The sequence below is a fragment of the Notamacropus eugenii genome, chromosome 2, assembly GCF_028372415.1.
Source record: "Notamacropus eugenii isolate mMacEug1 chromosome 2, mMacEug1.pri_v2, whole genome shotgun sequence".
Lineage (NCBI taxonomy): Eukaryota > Metazoa > Chordata > Mammalia > Diprotodontia > Macropodidae > Notamacropus > Notamacropus eugenii.
In genome coordinates, this window is record NC_092873.1 from 1,670,255 (window position 1) to 1,686,486 (window position 16,232).

General features: G+C 36.2%; 1 pseudogene; it reads right to left on the minus strand.

The window, feature by feature from the left end:
- Positions 1-1,055: 1,055 nt before the first annotated feature.
- On the minus strand, positions 1,056-1,979 carry LOC140523271 (olfactory receptor 9G19-like; annotated as a pseudogene).
- Between the last annotated feature and the right edge of the window lie 14,253 nt (positions 1,980-16,232).

Here is a 16,232-nt window from a genome sequence, read left to right on the forward strand (position 1 = left end):
AGTTTATGTGAGTACCATTAGTGTTGTAGTTGTCATTCTTTGGGGAATTGTTGGTTTTGTTACCTTCCTGAAATCAGGACAGAGTAGGGTGTGCTGGTTGTTTCTTTGTTGACTCATACTTTTACTTATCCACTTTTTCGTTTTGATTCCTCAGACTCATGTCTCAAATAAAAAGAATCTGCAACCAAGAATAAGGATACATTGTTCTAGTCTCAGCACTGCTACTTAATATTTGCCACTTGAAAAAGTCATTTCACCTTGAAAAAGTCACTTTATCTCTCTCAATTTCAGTTATTCCCTCTTTAAAATTACAGGTTTAAGAAGTTTAAAGGTAGTGAGAAACTAGAAACAAAGTGACTTCCAATTGACTAAAGAAAGGCTGAATAAGCCATTACCCACCAACGTAATGGAGTATTATACTAAAAGAAATTATTGCTAATATGGAATTCAGAGGAACTTGGCAAGATTTTTATGATCTTACACAGAATTTAAAAAAGCAGAAACAAGGAAGAATATACCAAAAAGTCTTAAGTGTTAGTAAAGAACATTAAAAGAAATCCAAAATATTATTGTAATTATTATGTAAATATGATTAAGTATAATATAAAATACTTTTATTATCCTTCACCCAAGTCTCAAAGACCATTGGCATGGGACTCTTTTCCCATTAGTGGAGCTCAATATTAATTAATCATCATGGCCAATCTTGGTACTTAATAACAGTAGGTGAAAAATACCTCCTTTCTCTTCATAGACTGGGTTGAAAGACCACAAATAAAGAATGGATGAGTGGGAAAAGATAATAACTAAGATTCTTCCTGCTTTGAAATAGTGAAGAGTACAATAAACAAAAAGGAGAAAACTGAGCCTCCGCAAAACAAAAGAAATTAAGAAATGCATTCAAGCTGACGTGTTAATAAATTGCACAGCATTAAACTGGAGACATAGAGCAACGTATTTACTTTAAAATTAATTTTTTTTTTAATTTTTGGAGGGAATATTGTAATGAACAATGCATATACATTTTTCTTCCTTTTGTGCATTACAACTTCCATTTAGGAAACTCGTATTTGATCTCGCATTTTCTTCAAGGCATCTTTAACATCTTTGTCCCTGAAGCTGTAGATCATTGGGTTCAACATGGGCATTGCCACAGTGTAGAACACAGATACAATCTTATCTCTCTTTAGAGAGTAGCTAGTACTAGGACGGGAGTAAATGAAGAGAATGGAGCCATAGTAGAGTGTCACAGCTGTCAGGTGGGAACCACAAGTGGAGAAGGCTTTAAGTCTGCCTTGGGTAGAACGAATCCTCAAAATCGCAGCAATAATGAAAAGGAGGCCAGGATGAGCAGAGTGGGAGTGATGACATTGGAGGCCAGGATAAAATAGATCACATCCTGGTAACTGTCTTTCACATCACATAGCAGCTTCAGCAGGGGAGGCAGGTCACAAAAGAAGTCATAAATAACATTATTCCCACAGAAAGTTAGGGTAAATGTTTCACTTGTAATGATGATGGAGTTAATGAAACCTCCAGCATAAGAAACTGCTACAAGATAGGAAGATAATCTTGGGGACATAGCCTGTGTGTAGAGCAGTGACTTGGAGATGGCTACATAACGGTCGTATGCCATGGTGGCCAACAAGTAACATTCACTATATGCCAACCCAGCTGAGAAGAAGAACTGAGCCAGACAACCAGCAAACGAAATACTATTATCTTCAGAGATACATGTCAACATGATTTTAGGAGTATAAACAGTGGAATACCAGAGATCCAGAAAAGATAGATTCCCAATGAAGAAATACATAGCTGTATAGAGTCGGGAATCTGTACAAATTAACATAATCAGAGTGATGTTTCCCATCACAGTTATACAATAGAAGGAATACCACAAAGAGGACCAGCTGCATCACAGGGTCTGTGGTAAAACCCACCAGAATGAACTCAGTTACAGTGTGATTACCTTTCTCCATGTTTAAGAAAAAAGAATTCTTAGGAATTAAAACTTTTTCAAAGGGTAATGGTTGCTTTGGGGTATAATGAGATCTCTGGTAGAGGTAATTTTCACCAAGTTTTACCATCACTTATTAGGGACATTGATGTCTTCCAGTTCTTCAGATCTGTGATTATATGGCTCCATCTATATGTAAAAGAGAAATAAAAAGCATTGGCTTAGAACAACCATGGCCTATACATTTGAAAACCAAATTAAAATTACTTCAAAACCTGAAAAGGACCATGAAGGAATAGAAAAAAGAAGGTATTTGGTAAGACAAAGCAAGCTAAATAATACAAGGTACGTGCAACACTAAAGAGTAAACTAAATTGATATAGTGGATTGGTGAATGGGGAAAATTGGTAAATTAAGAAGATGATTTGTGCCAGGTTGAAGAAAAGATGGAATGTGGCTATTGAGCTACAGAGACTAAAGTAAGGAAGTTGAGTGGGGATGTTATTGAGAGGTGATATTGCAGTGGAGCTCATATAATCATCCACAAATTATTTTTAGAGCTAAATATATCAGAATGTTGTAATGGTAAAGGAATTTGAAGATCTTCCCTGCACTTTAATAGGTGCATGTGACCTTCTTTGAGCTTTGGCCCAGCCTACAAGCTGAATCTCATAGAGTCAATGGTGGGAGGAAATTGCAGAATGGGTGGAACAAAAAGGACAGAGCTGAGAGAAAGTGAGGTGGAGCTGAGAGAGAGAGCAGGCAGATCAGAGCGAAGCAGGTAAAATGAGTGAGAGATGGAGAGATTTTGTCTAACGGAGCTTGTTTGTGAGGAGGCCTGAGTGAGGGAAGTCTTGGGGGTGGCCGTGTTCCCTGCATTGATAATGTGTATAGATTTTTTGTTACCATGATGGATTGGGCTTCCTAGTATCTGAATAAATACTTTCCTTTTTTTTTTTTTTTTTTTTTGAGGAAGAGAGTTTATATTTTCCCGAATTTACCCTGGAAATATTCATGCATATTCGTTGTGGCTGCAGTGGTTATCGTATTGGCATTATAGATGTTTGAGTGGAAAATATATTAAACAGAAGAGAAAGATATGACAAAAGATAGTTAAATAGAAAACAAAAATATTTCAGTTTTTCCTGAACAGGAAGGGGACAATGCACAGAGGAAGGAGAGAAATCTGTTTGTGCTCCAAACAAAGACAGTGCAGAGTTGCAGAAGCCAAAAGCAAGGGTCAAGGATGTTTAGTAATAGTTGTTGATTCACTTTCACAAATATGGAGGCAAACATTTTTGGTCTGGTAAAAGCAATAGAAAAGTCTGCTTTTATCTAAGACATAGCAAAGATTCACCTACTTCTTATTGACATGGATGACAACTAGTCACTTCTAATGATGCATATGGGCAGAAATCTTGGGCAAGCATCTTGGGTCTGTATAGACAGACTATATTTTCCTCACTTCTTCCTACTAAAAACAAAGTTTAGAGAAGACAGAAATCAATTTGAGAAATGAGGAGGTGGCTAAGAAGTCTCTCCAGCAAACAGCAGAGGTTTCATCTTTGACTCCTCATTCCCTCTCATTTCCCCATAGCCAATCTCTTGCCAATGTCTGTCAGTTTTACCTTCAAAACATCTCACTTACTTTTTGTTCTCTTCCCTGACACTGCCGCCACTCAGGTACAGGCCATCATCTTCTCATCCTTGTACTATTGCGATAGAAGCCTGGTTGGTCTCTCTGCCACAAGCCTTTCCAACTCAAATCCATTCTCCATTCAGGAGTCAAATGCATTTTCTTAAAGCACAGGTGTGACTATGCCAACACTTTCAATAAAGTCGAATGGATACCGATCAACTGCAGTATATAATCCAAAATCTTCCATTTGGTGCTCAAAGTCTTTCCCTTACATCTCTGTTCTTCTAACACCTTACTCATCTCCATGTACTCTGTGATACAGTGACATTGGCCCCCTTGCTGTTCTTCAAACAGGAAACTCCATCTCATGACTTGGTTAGTCCCTACATTTGAAAAGTGCCCCTCCTCTTCTCTGCCTCCTGGATTGAGACTGTATTTTACTTTTATTTTGCATTTCCAGTTCTTAGTTCTAGTTCAGTGCTTGGCGTATAGAAGGTACTTAATAAATCTTTACTGACTAATTGGTTTCAGAGAATTTAATTTGAATGTTGGCTTAAAGTATAGAGATGCAAAATTCCTGGTCAGCAATTGAGTATATCTAATAAATCCTGGTAAGAATTGATTTTCCAAGACTCCTAAAAATCCAAAATCCAGTTACAAAATCTAATGACTTCAGATGATAATGGATAGAGGAGGGAGATTACTCCCTATATTTATCACCCAAGTTAAATAGTACAGAATTACCACAAAAGAAAGATCCAGTACTAACATGTGTGGCCACAATGATCCATATGAAAATGTCCAAATTTTAGGCAACAAATCAGTGGTGGTCTTGAGAAAAGGAGGCAAATATGAACACACACACACACACATATATATATATTTATATGTATGTATGTATCTATATACATGGAGAGACAGAGACAGACAGAAAGAAAGAAAGGAGAGGTGAGATGGATAGAAAGAGAGAGAGAGGGAGGGAGGGAGGGAGGGAGGAAAGAAAGGAGAAACAGAGAGAGAGACAGAGACAAAGAGGCAGAGAGAAAAAGAGAGGGAGAGACAGAGACACACAGAAAGAGACAGAGACAGAGACAGAGACAGACAGACAAAAAGGATTTCCTCCCACTGAGACTTGAAGGGATATAACCCATGACACAAAAATCAGAGGGACTTAGATTGATGGAAAGTTTGGGAATGGGATTCAGTGGAGAAGAAATCAGGAAGTCATTGGAGCAGACTACAAAACACTTGGACAGTAAGAAAATAATAGTGTTACAGCTTTACCACTGCAGAGACATTTTTCTCTCCATCAAAAACAGAGAAATTGATGAATTCTTGCCTTGCTTTAGTGATGATTTCATCTTTCAAAAAATCGAAGAACTGACAAAGGAATATACTATTCTGGATCTAATTCTCACTAACAAGGACAAATGATGTTGGATACAAAATGATGTGATCCTTTGGAGGAAAAGAAAACTTTCCAAAGTTTGTTACAAAGTCAGTCAGGGATTGTACCCTAGATTTTAGAAAAGCAGATTTCAAAAGGTTTAAAACAAATACTGGTAGAATCCCACTGACTAAAAGTAATGTTACCAGGAAAGTTAGCACTAGAGTCATAGAAAATTTTTAAGAATGAAATTCAGAAGATGCAAAAGAAAATAATTCCAGTTAAGAGTTAGTCATTCAACTTATGTTGACTGCTTACTACACGTCAGGCACTGTACTAAACTGCTATAAAAAAGGGACAAAATACAGTCCCTGTCCTCAAGGACTTAACAATTTAAAAGGGGAGAGAACAAGCAAACCTTACTAATAAATTCTATACAGAATGCAAAAGCAATACTTAAGAAAGGTTGGAAAAAAAAACTTCCTGTAGAAAATTACATTTTAGTTAGGACTTATAGAAAGTCAGGAGAGACAGTAGGCAGAAATGAAAAGGTAGGTTATTCTGCACATAAGGGAAAGTCACAGAAAATGAGATTCAATTATAGACTATGTGGGCATATGTGTGCATGTGTAAAATACACACATACACAGTGTATGCATGAGTGCATGCGTATGTGTACATGCACATATAATCTTAGTTATCAATAAATATTTTTCTAACAAATGGAAAGATGGAAGTAAGACATTAAAGATAATAAAGAGCAACAAGTAATAATAAAAGCTAAATTTGTACAAAGCTTTACGTTTAACAAGGCACATTGTGCATGTTTGTAAGCGATACGGGATGAATGGCATACTGTGCTGCCCCCTTAAGGGGCAAAGATATTTTTGTATCTTAATTTTGACTTTAAAAGGTGACAATGACAGACTAATCAGTGAGTCCAATGGAATTTTAGATACAGAGGCAGGTCAGACAGGAAAGGTCTTATGCCTTAGGTTCAGATCTCACTTATATTATCATTTGATAAATAAAATACTATGGCATGGTTCTTTCAAAATAACATTAGGAATACCGAATCGCATAATGGGCTGAGACTAGTGAGTGAAGTACTATATCAGGTTCTAAGGATAATAGTTTTAAACATGCATTGAGAGAGGAAAGTAACTCAAATAGTGAAGAGCATAGTCTCTATTATACGAGGGTCAGTTAAAAGAATTTAGCATGTTTAGCTAGGAGAAAAGAAGACTCAGTCAAGGCAGGAAGTGCCCATGATGACTGACTTCAACTCTTTGAAAGGCTTTCCTGTGAAGGATGGATCAGATTCATTCTGTTCAACCTCAGAGGGTCCAATCAGGAGTCATGATTAGACTTCACAAATTGGGCAATTTAGGTTTGTGATCAGGAAATATATCTCAATAATAAGGGTTGTCTAAAAATAGAATAGGCTGCCTTAAGAATTGATAGGTTGTTCTTTTTGGAATTCTTCAAGCAATGGCTAGGTTACCACTTGTTGGTTATGTTTTTTTAGGGAAGATAAATGTTTCTTGCATGAGTTTCCCTGTGATCTCTTCCTTCTCTCATATTCTATGATTGTGTGATTTTGTTGTCAGCTTCATATGAGCATATTGCCTCTGTTATGAGATTATTTTACAATATGGTATGCAAACTGTATACATTTTGCAACATCCACATAATGTTCTGAAGACTATCACAACTGTAGGAAATTGTCACACAACTTCATCCATATGAAGATAGAGATGATGCAGATATCAATGCCTGGGATCCCATTGCTTATATGTATCAACAGAATGTTTCAGTGCTGAGGGCATAGTACACAGTGAATGAATTCTCTTTCAATTAACTTGATTACCTCTATAAGAAAATTTATTTTGTTTTGCTGTTGCTTTTATGGCAGGCCCTTTCTCGAAGAGGAAGCTAATATAAATATCAATATTTTTATTAATACATTAAGAGATCAAGTATAACATCAATATTTACATGAATTATAGACTATATTATTTTAATAACTTTTATAATTTTATTTAATCTTGTGGAACTCATTGCCCCTCTTTGACCCTCAGTAAAGTCATCTGTAAAATAACAGAGGGAGAAAAGATGGCCCTTATTGTCTCTTCTGTTCCAAGAATCTATGAGTTTATAATTTTATATTTTCGACACAATACTATTTCATATAGATCACTTTAAAATTACCAGTGTTAGTAATGAAATTTATTTTCTAATAGCCAGTAGTTGAAATTTCACAAATTCATAATTGCTTTGTTTTTTAATTATTCCAAGTTAATAGATTTTTCTTCTAGAAAAGTTCTAGTCTAATGACTAATCAAAATGTATAGATGTCTCTAGGTTCTGAAAACCTGTAACAGCAAAACAACAAGGGAGGGAAGGAAGGAAGGAAAAAGAAAGGAAGAGGGTAAGGAAGGATAAAAGAAAGAAAAGAAGGAAAGAAGGAAGGAGGGAGAGAGGACAGGAAAGACAGGAGGAAGGAAAGAAAGAAAAAAGGATAGAGAATGTCTTTTCCTAACGTCATTGATTTTAGTCTCCATGAGATTGTTTCCCCTGAAGGTAATATATTAAGAAGCATTCCATTAGCCAGCCTTAAGTGCTGTATAGAAATTGTTATTTGCCAAGTTAGGATCATAAGAACAGTTGGTAGAAACATACACCCACATGTCTACAATACATTCTCTTACACAGTTCAGGGGATACTGGGCTCCAGTGTAAATAATATGACAAAATGGTACTCACTGTTCCTAGATCTTGGAATGTTTTTTCCTCTTTTCCAATTTATGAAAGGCTCAAAACCATCTCCTTCATTATAGTGAACTTGTCTCCATTTGGCCTTGTGTATTTATATAGACACGCAGCAATATATCCAGAGAATGCACCTAGAACACAGATAATAGGAAAGATAATAGGTTCAACATCCTCAGAACATTTGAAGCTTTCAAAGATATCCTCCAGGCAAAGTTGTGGTAGAGACAGAGAGACCCAGAACAAAGCTAGAACTAAAGAATATTTTTCCCTCCTAGAGTAGTTTCTTATCAGAGAATATTGCGAAAAAACATCTTTGTTCAACATTTTAAATAACTATTTTTCCAGGTTGTTTATTCCTAGTCTATTTTTTCATAGATGATTCGTGGGCATGGAAAGTTCCCTTGACATATCCAAATATGATCCATCTGCAATATCTCTTCAGTTCAAAAGATTTGTTTTTATCTTTAGTCTAAACCTTATGATCCTAACTAGCTATAGTACGAAGGTTAAAATGGTGTAGAATGAAGTGGTTTTGACCTCGCTCTTACAACGATAATTTGTATTTACATATGTTCTTCTATGTCATACTCACCCAGAACAATGTAAGCTCATTGAAAGTAGAGACTTTCGAAAATTTGTATCTCTAGTACTTAGCATTCTATCTGTACCTGACACAAAATAGACAATAAATGATTGTTGACTCACCTTGCATATTATCAGCATATATTAAAAGAATTTGGATTTTTTATTAGAATGTTAATTATCTTCTACACCAAATGCCCTACCCACACAAAGGCAATCCTTCATGTAGAGAAGTCTTACTTAACATACATTTCATAGCTGGGTAATGAACCCAGAACTCTCAGTCTCAGGAAACCACTTACAAGAGTCAAGCATATCATGTTTGGGTAACATTATCTCCTTCCTTCCATCTCCAAGCCTCACATTCCCAGATAAACTGTGAGAAAGTATCCACAGATAGAAAAGAATAATTCAACATTCCCCATTTCTGCATGAGTTATGAAAGTCCATCTCTGTCTCAAGCATGCAGAAATCCCTGTAGCTACTAACCAGGATCCTCATAACTCATATGCTTCACACTCCTCCTGCCCCTTACTTCAGCTGAATGTTCTTTTTTTTTGTCATGAGTGACAAATGTACATGGAGTTAAGTAGGGAATGTTTACTTATCATTGCATCTCTTAAAGGAGTTTGATGAATCTTACAGTAGTTAAAGAAACAATAAGTCTGATGGCAAGAATGAGTTTCCTAAGTGGACTAACTGGAAGAATTAACTCATTTCTAAATTGCTCATTCTTGATTCTTTCTTTACCAGATATACCAGAATTTGAAAAAAAAAATGTGATTGCAAGTTAGTTTCAGGAAAACAGTTTTTATATTACTGTAATGTATTCAAAACTTGCTTTCATCTTTGACACACTTTTACTTTATGCCCACCTCTCAAATTCTCGATCCCTAATGTTCTCTTACCTACTAGTTCGCTATTCAATGACCTTTTATTAATTGACTTTCAAATACAAGAATGAAGAGAAGCATGAAAAGGTAAACAGCAAAGAGAAGTCATAAGGGACTTACTAAAGTTGAACTGTTTACATTCCTACATGGAAAGACAATATTTGTAACTCTTGAAACTTTTCAGTATCGAGGTAGTTGGTGGGATTACACACACACACACAAACACACACACACACACACACACGAGCACAGAGTGAATTAAATAGGATAGCATCATATCTTAAAAAAATGAAATTAAGCAGTGGGAGAGAAATATATTGGGAGGAGAAAGGGAGAAATGGAATGGGGCAAATTATCTCTCATAAAAGAGGCAAGCAAAAGACTTTTCAGTGGAGGGAAAAAGAGGGGAAGTGAGAGAAAAAACATGAAACTTACTCTCATCAATTTGACTAAAGGAAGGAATAAAATGCACACTCATTTTGGTATGAAAACCTATCTTACAATACAGGAAAGTGGGGGACAAGGGGATAAGCAGGGTGGGGTGGATGATGGAAGGGAGGGCATGGGGAGGAGGGAGAAATTTGAAGTCAACACTCTTGGGGAGTGTTGGAGAGGATCCAAAGAGAGAACAGAAGCAATGGGGGGCAGGATAGGATGGAGGGAAATATAGTTAGTCTCACACAACACGACTATCATGGAAGTCGTTTGCAAAACTACACAGATATGGCCTATATTGAATTGCTTGCCTTCCAAAGGGAATGGGTGGGGAGGGAGGGATGAAGAGAAGTTGGAAGTCAAAGTTTTAGGAACAACTGTCTAGTATTGTTCTTACTACTAGGAAATAAGAAATACAGGTAATGGGGTATAGAAAGTTATCTGGCCCTACAGGTCAAAAGAGAAGATGGAGACAAGGGAAGGGAGAGATGTTAGAAGAGAGGGCAGATCGGTGAGAGGGCAGTTAGAAAGCTCAGCGTTTTGGGGTGGGGGAGGGGAGAAATGAGGAGAAAATTTGGAACCCAAAATTTTGTGAAAATGAATGTTAAAAGTTAAATAAATAAATTTAAAAAAATTAAAAAATTAAAAAAAAGACGTATTGGGAAATCTTAATCTGTCCATTACCCCATGTTGAGGTAACCTTCCATTGCACATCTAAATTTTCCTCCCTGATACGTAGAGTCCTTAGCCCTGATACCAAATCTAATTCCATCATACATGGTACAGTTGGTGATCATGAATGCTATACTGTGTTCCCCCTTCAAGTGATATTTTTGTATCTTAATTTTGACTTTCTAAGGTGATGATAGCAGACTAATTCGTGACTCCAATGGAATTTTAGATACAGAGACAAGTCAGTGGAGGACATATTACAGGACAGGACAGGTGTTATGCCTTAGGCTCAAATCTCACTTTATAAACAAATTTTTACTTTTCTAATTTGGGGGAAATTTTCTTTTAAAAACAAGAAAGTTTGCGCGTGTGTGTGCATGTACTTACATGTGCATTGTATCTCAGTTACTTGAATAAAAAAACCTTACCAACAACTGTAAGAGAGCTATTATCACCATGGAACCTAAATCTGTGGATACCACAACTTTATATATCTGTTCTTACATCCCCAGAGGATGACTAGAGTATAATCAGAGGGGTGAGATTTCTAACTCCTCAGGGATCCATGTTCTGGGAAGTCTCTAAAAACGTAATTATACAAAATGATATCTTGCCTGATTCAAAATAGTTGTTGTCATAGAAGATAATGAAACAGAAGTTGAGAAATCATGCAAAAATATCTAAAGTGAGCTTTTTGAATATATCAAACCAGAGCTGGATGCGATCTTACAAAACAGAATATCAGTCATGGAAGAGACGTTAAAATGGAGAACATTAGCCTTGGAATATAGAAATGCAATCCCGGAAATAATGAACAGAACACAGCTGAAAGGAACTTTTGAATGGAATACCACATTTGGAAGGATCTTTAGAATATAAAATGTAAAAATCCAGAAGGAAACTGAGGAACTAAAATACCCAAGCTTGAAGGGAGTTTGAAACAAAGATCATAGAACAGCAAGTTAGAAGTGAACTTTTTATTGACTATCAGATATGAAAATGACCCCAAAATCACCGAGTTCAAAGCGCTCATTCTACTTATAATGACAATATGACATGGTAGGGGTTTCTTTACTCCCTGACCTTATATCTATATCAAAACATTCCATCTTCTATTACATGGATATATATTACATTATACACATACAATGTTATTATATGGTATAGTTATATACATACATACATACATATATACATATATAATCTATAATGCAACATAATATATTACTCATTATATAAAGCATGTTATAATTATATAGTATAAGACATGTTATAATATATTGCATTATATAACATATGGATAGATTTCCTTAAAAAATTTGAAGTATAGAGAATTCAGACAATGAAAATCAGCTCACAGTACCACAGACACTGATTTATCTTGTGTCTAAATAGACCAAATTTACAAGATACTCATTCCTGTCTACCTTAATATTTGATTTTACTGAATAAATAGCAAACAATATGTCTACCCCATAAGAGGCTTTAAAAATGTTTACACTATACAAGCAAGAAAATCAGAATGAATAACTAACCACCTGAATTAATATACACACTCAGTTACTCAGTTTTATTTTCAATCCTGAATAAAACAGGATTGGCAAAAGAGAGAGAGAAAGAGACAGAGAAGGAGGGAAGGAGGGAGGGAGGGAGGGGAGGGAAGGAGGGAGGGAGGGAGGGAGAGAGAGAGAGAGAGTTTGTACTTTTAGATGATATAGGAATAGATATTCTTAGATATGTCTTTTTTTATAGCATATAGATATATACCCATTTATATTTTGAATGACAAAAAAACCCCAAACACCCTCTTTTATCTTTAACTCAGTGTTTTTGTCCTTCCCTCCAGGCATGCTAACACCAGGTGACTTGGTCGTTGATGCTTTGTAAAGAGCACGGAACTTGAAATCAGGAGATCTGATCAAACAAACAGTGGCTCTTCTCAGAATTTCAGTTTTCTAAATTGGAAAACAGGCACCACCTATCAAAAAGGGTTGAGATTAAGAAAGTGGTTAGCATTATCAAAACATAAATTATACTTATGTGGCTGAAAATTGTATTCCAACTCACTATAAGAAAGAATTTAAGTTCAGAAGAGTGATGAGAATAGTAATTAGGTGACGCAATCAACAGAGTTTAAAATGTGGCTTCACATGCTTTAGCAGTTGTGTAAACCTGGGAAGATCATATAACCTTGATTTGTCTCAGTTTCTTCAAATGTAAAAAGGGGTTAACACAGCACGTAACTCATAGTGTTCTTGTAAGGATCAATGGGGATAACAATTTTTAGAAAATGCTTAGCACAATGCCTGGTACACAGTAGATACTATGTAAATGTTCATTCCCTTATTTTTCCTCGTCATCAATGTTCTCATCTGCAAATGGGTTAATAGTATCTGTCTCCCAGGATTATTATAAGAATAAAATTAAATATGTGTTAAGTATTTTGTAAGCCTTAAAGTACTAAATAAATGTTATTAGTGATTCAATTAAAAAAATAGTATTCAGCTTTAGTAAGAATGATGAGAGTGGTGGTAGTTATGGGAATGATGACAATGATGTTCACTGACTTGCTTTTTTCCCAACAATAATGGAAAATTCAGGTATTCAAATGTATCCAAGGAATTTGATTGTTACATCTTTTCCCTGGGATCTCAAGTCAGTGCCCTATTGGAACTGAAGACTAATGGTTAGCACAGATTGGAATATGTAAAGATGAAACGCCACAAAGGATACTCTTGGCAAAGGGAATGTAGTACTACATCAAAATGGCATGTGCTAATATATGGAGGTAAAAAAGAAAAACATCATGAAGTTAAGTAAGTAACCAGGGAATTACAGAATCCAACTCCTACCGCAAACAGGGATTCCATCTGTAATATCATATACAAAACCAGTAATCATTCCCTCAGACTTCATAAATCTCTGTCAGTGGGAACTCCCTGCATCTCAAAGCCATCTAGTGTACTTTGGGATAGCTCTGTTTGCTTGTCTATCTCCTGAGCTAAGCTTCTCAACCACAGTCTAAGTAGGTCACGTCTTTGAAGGTATCATTTATATAGTATGGAAGGATCTATGTACAAGCATTTCAACTTCCCTCAAAAAATGTTACTTGTATTTTTTTTGTTATGTATAAGGACAGGAATGTCCATTTTTAGCCCATCATTTAACTCACTGGTCCCATGTAAGACACTGAGAACAAAATGGAACAAAATTAATAGACTAGAAGAGTGACTGGAATGAAGTAGAAGATAATCTAATGCAATTGAATGGCATAATTAGAATGTAACATTCTTGAGGGAAAGCTTTGATTTCAGTTTTTGTACCCCTAATGACTACTGTGTTGCTGGATGAATGGATCAGAGTATAACAACTTTACAGATGATCTATTCAAATACAATTATTTTTATATGGGGAAACTAATGTCCATAAAAGGGTAATAATTTGCCTAAGTTCTTACATTTAATTAAGACCAGCGCTGGGACTAGAAGTCAGGGGTCAGGAGGCAGTGCAGTGCTATTCCCACGAATTATTTAGTGATGACTAATCTCTCTCCAGTGCAAAAATCAGTCAGACCAAATTTGGAAGAGGAACGAAATACAGTAACACTTGTGTAGTTACCACCTGCACATGCTGGAGTGAAAATCATTACTTATATTCAGCCATTTTGTAGAAGAATTAATGCATCAAAAATAAAAGATGTGTGATTTCATCAGCATGAGAACATTTGGGTGTGAGAAGTCCTCTCCACTAAAGTACCTTACTTCCATGGAAGTAGGAAAACTGCTTAAGGAAAGCAGTGGGAAACTGCTTAAGGCTCTTGCAAGTCGACTGACTTTTTCAACATTCCCTATTTAGTAAATGTGATAGCCGAGATTTACATTAAATTTACATCCAATGCCAGTGGTCTCCCCATTACACAATGTTGTCACAATACAATTGAATCATGAAGTATTGGTCAAAAAAAAAAAAGAGAGAGAGGCAACATAATAAAGTGGAAAAAGACTGCTGGGAGTATTGATCTAGGAGTCAAAAAGTCTAACTCAGGTTGGAGTCTGTAATTGTGTGACCTTTTCACACAGCCCATTAAGGTGTTAGTTTCTTTATTGGGAAGAGGAGAGATTTGGTATCTCTAGGGTTTCAAACAGTTCCAATAGATTATAACTATGACTCATCACTGGCCCCGCAATGACCTTTCCAGAGGAATTATTGTGCCGTTTTAAAAACGCTGAGGGGGCGGAGCCAAGATGGCAGAGTAGAAAGACGCACCTACTCTTCCTCTTCTCCCATAGTCCATAAAGTATCTGTAAAAAATGATGATAAACAAATTCTAGAGCAGCAGAATTCACAAAAAGACAGAGTGAAAGAGATTTCCAGCCCAAGACAACCAGCAGGGCTAGCAGAAAATGTCTATCACAACAGACTCTGAACAGAGGACACTCCTTAGAGAGCAGCCCTCAGGGCACGGAATCCCAGGGCAGCAGTTGAAGTTCTCACATTACACAGAGGGCACAGGGTGAGTTGAATAGGAATGGGTGATGTCTAAAAAATAAAATTTAGGGGAGAGAGAGGAATATGACATCAATTACACAAATGAAATCATGCAAAACCACTTTCATATTATGCGCATTTCAAAAATAAAGTAAGAAAAATAAAGTGAGAATATTATAGTTCAATTTGCACGCAGAGTTAACCAGTTCTCTCTCTGGAGGTGGCTAGCATTTTTTCATCATGGGTCCTTTAGAATTTGTATTGATCAGAGTAGCGAAATCTTTCACAGTTGATCATCATCATATTTCTTTTACTGTGCACAGTGATTTCTTGTTCTTTTCACTTCACTTTGTAACACTTTGTGAAAGAACTCCCCCTCGTAATTTCCCACGGCAGCAATCCATTACAACTTGCCACCATATTATACGTCAAAGCTTGTTCAATCATTTCCCAATTACTAAACATTCCCTTAATTTTTTTTGCTTTTTCCTTGATCTCTTCAGATACAGGCACACCTGTGATATTTCTGGGTCAATGAGTATTCAGTTTTATAGCCCTATGAGTCTAGTTCCAATGTTTTTTTTTTCTTCTCTAGAATGATTGGACTATCTCACTACTGCACTAATAATTCATCTGTATATCTATTTTTCCTTTGCCATGTGTAGTATTTGTCCTCTCTCTCTCCCTCTCTCCCTCCCCCCCTCCCTCCTTCTCTCTCTCCTGCCACTCTTCAAAGGCCCATTTTGCCTCTATCTACAGTCTCCCTTAATCTCTCCTCCCTTATCCATTCTCTACCTTCCATGCCCCCCATTTTTCTTTTGACAAATTACATTTCAATATGCAAGTTAGTGTGCATACATATTCTTCTCCGCTTTGAACCAATTCTTATGACAGTGAAGTTCAAACATTGTCTCCCATCCCCACTCCCATTTCCCCTGCACCGTAGAAGCCCTTCCTTGTGCATTTCTTTTGTGAGGAAATTTTCCCCATTCTACCATCCTTACACCCTTCTCCCAGCGTATTCCTCTTTCTCATGCTCACTTTTTTTTTGGACATCATTCAAACATAGTTGACTCCATCTCATGTGTCTATTTAAACTCCTTTTGTGATAACCCAAATAATGGTCAAGTGCTTACAAATCACATATGTCATTTTCCCATATAGGAATGGAAATAGTTTAGTTTTACTGAGACCCCTGTGGTCACTACTTCATGTTTATCTTTTTATACATCTCTTGAAACTTGTATTTAGACTTTTAATTCAGTTGTAGTCTTTGTATTCTGGTCAGTTTTATCTTTATTATTATTCAACTCCGATTTTTTTCATCAATAATCCTTGAAATTCCTCCATTTCATTAAATGTCCCCTGAATGATTTTTTCAGTTTTCCTGGAGAGGTTATTCTC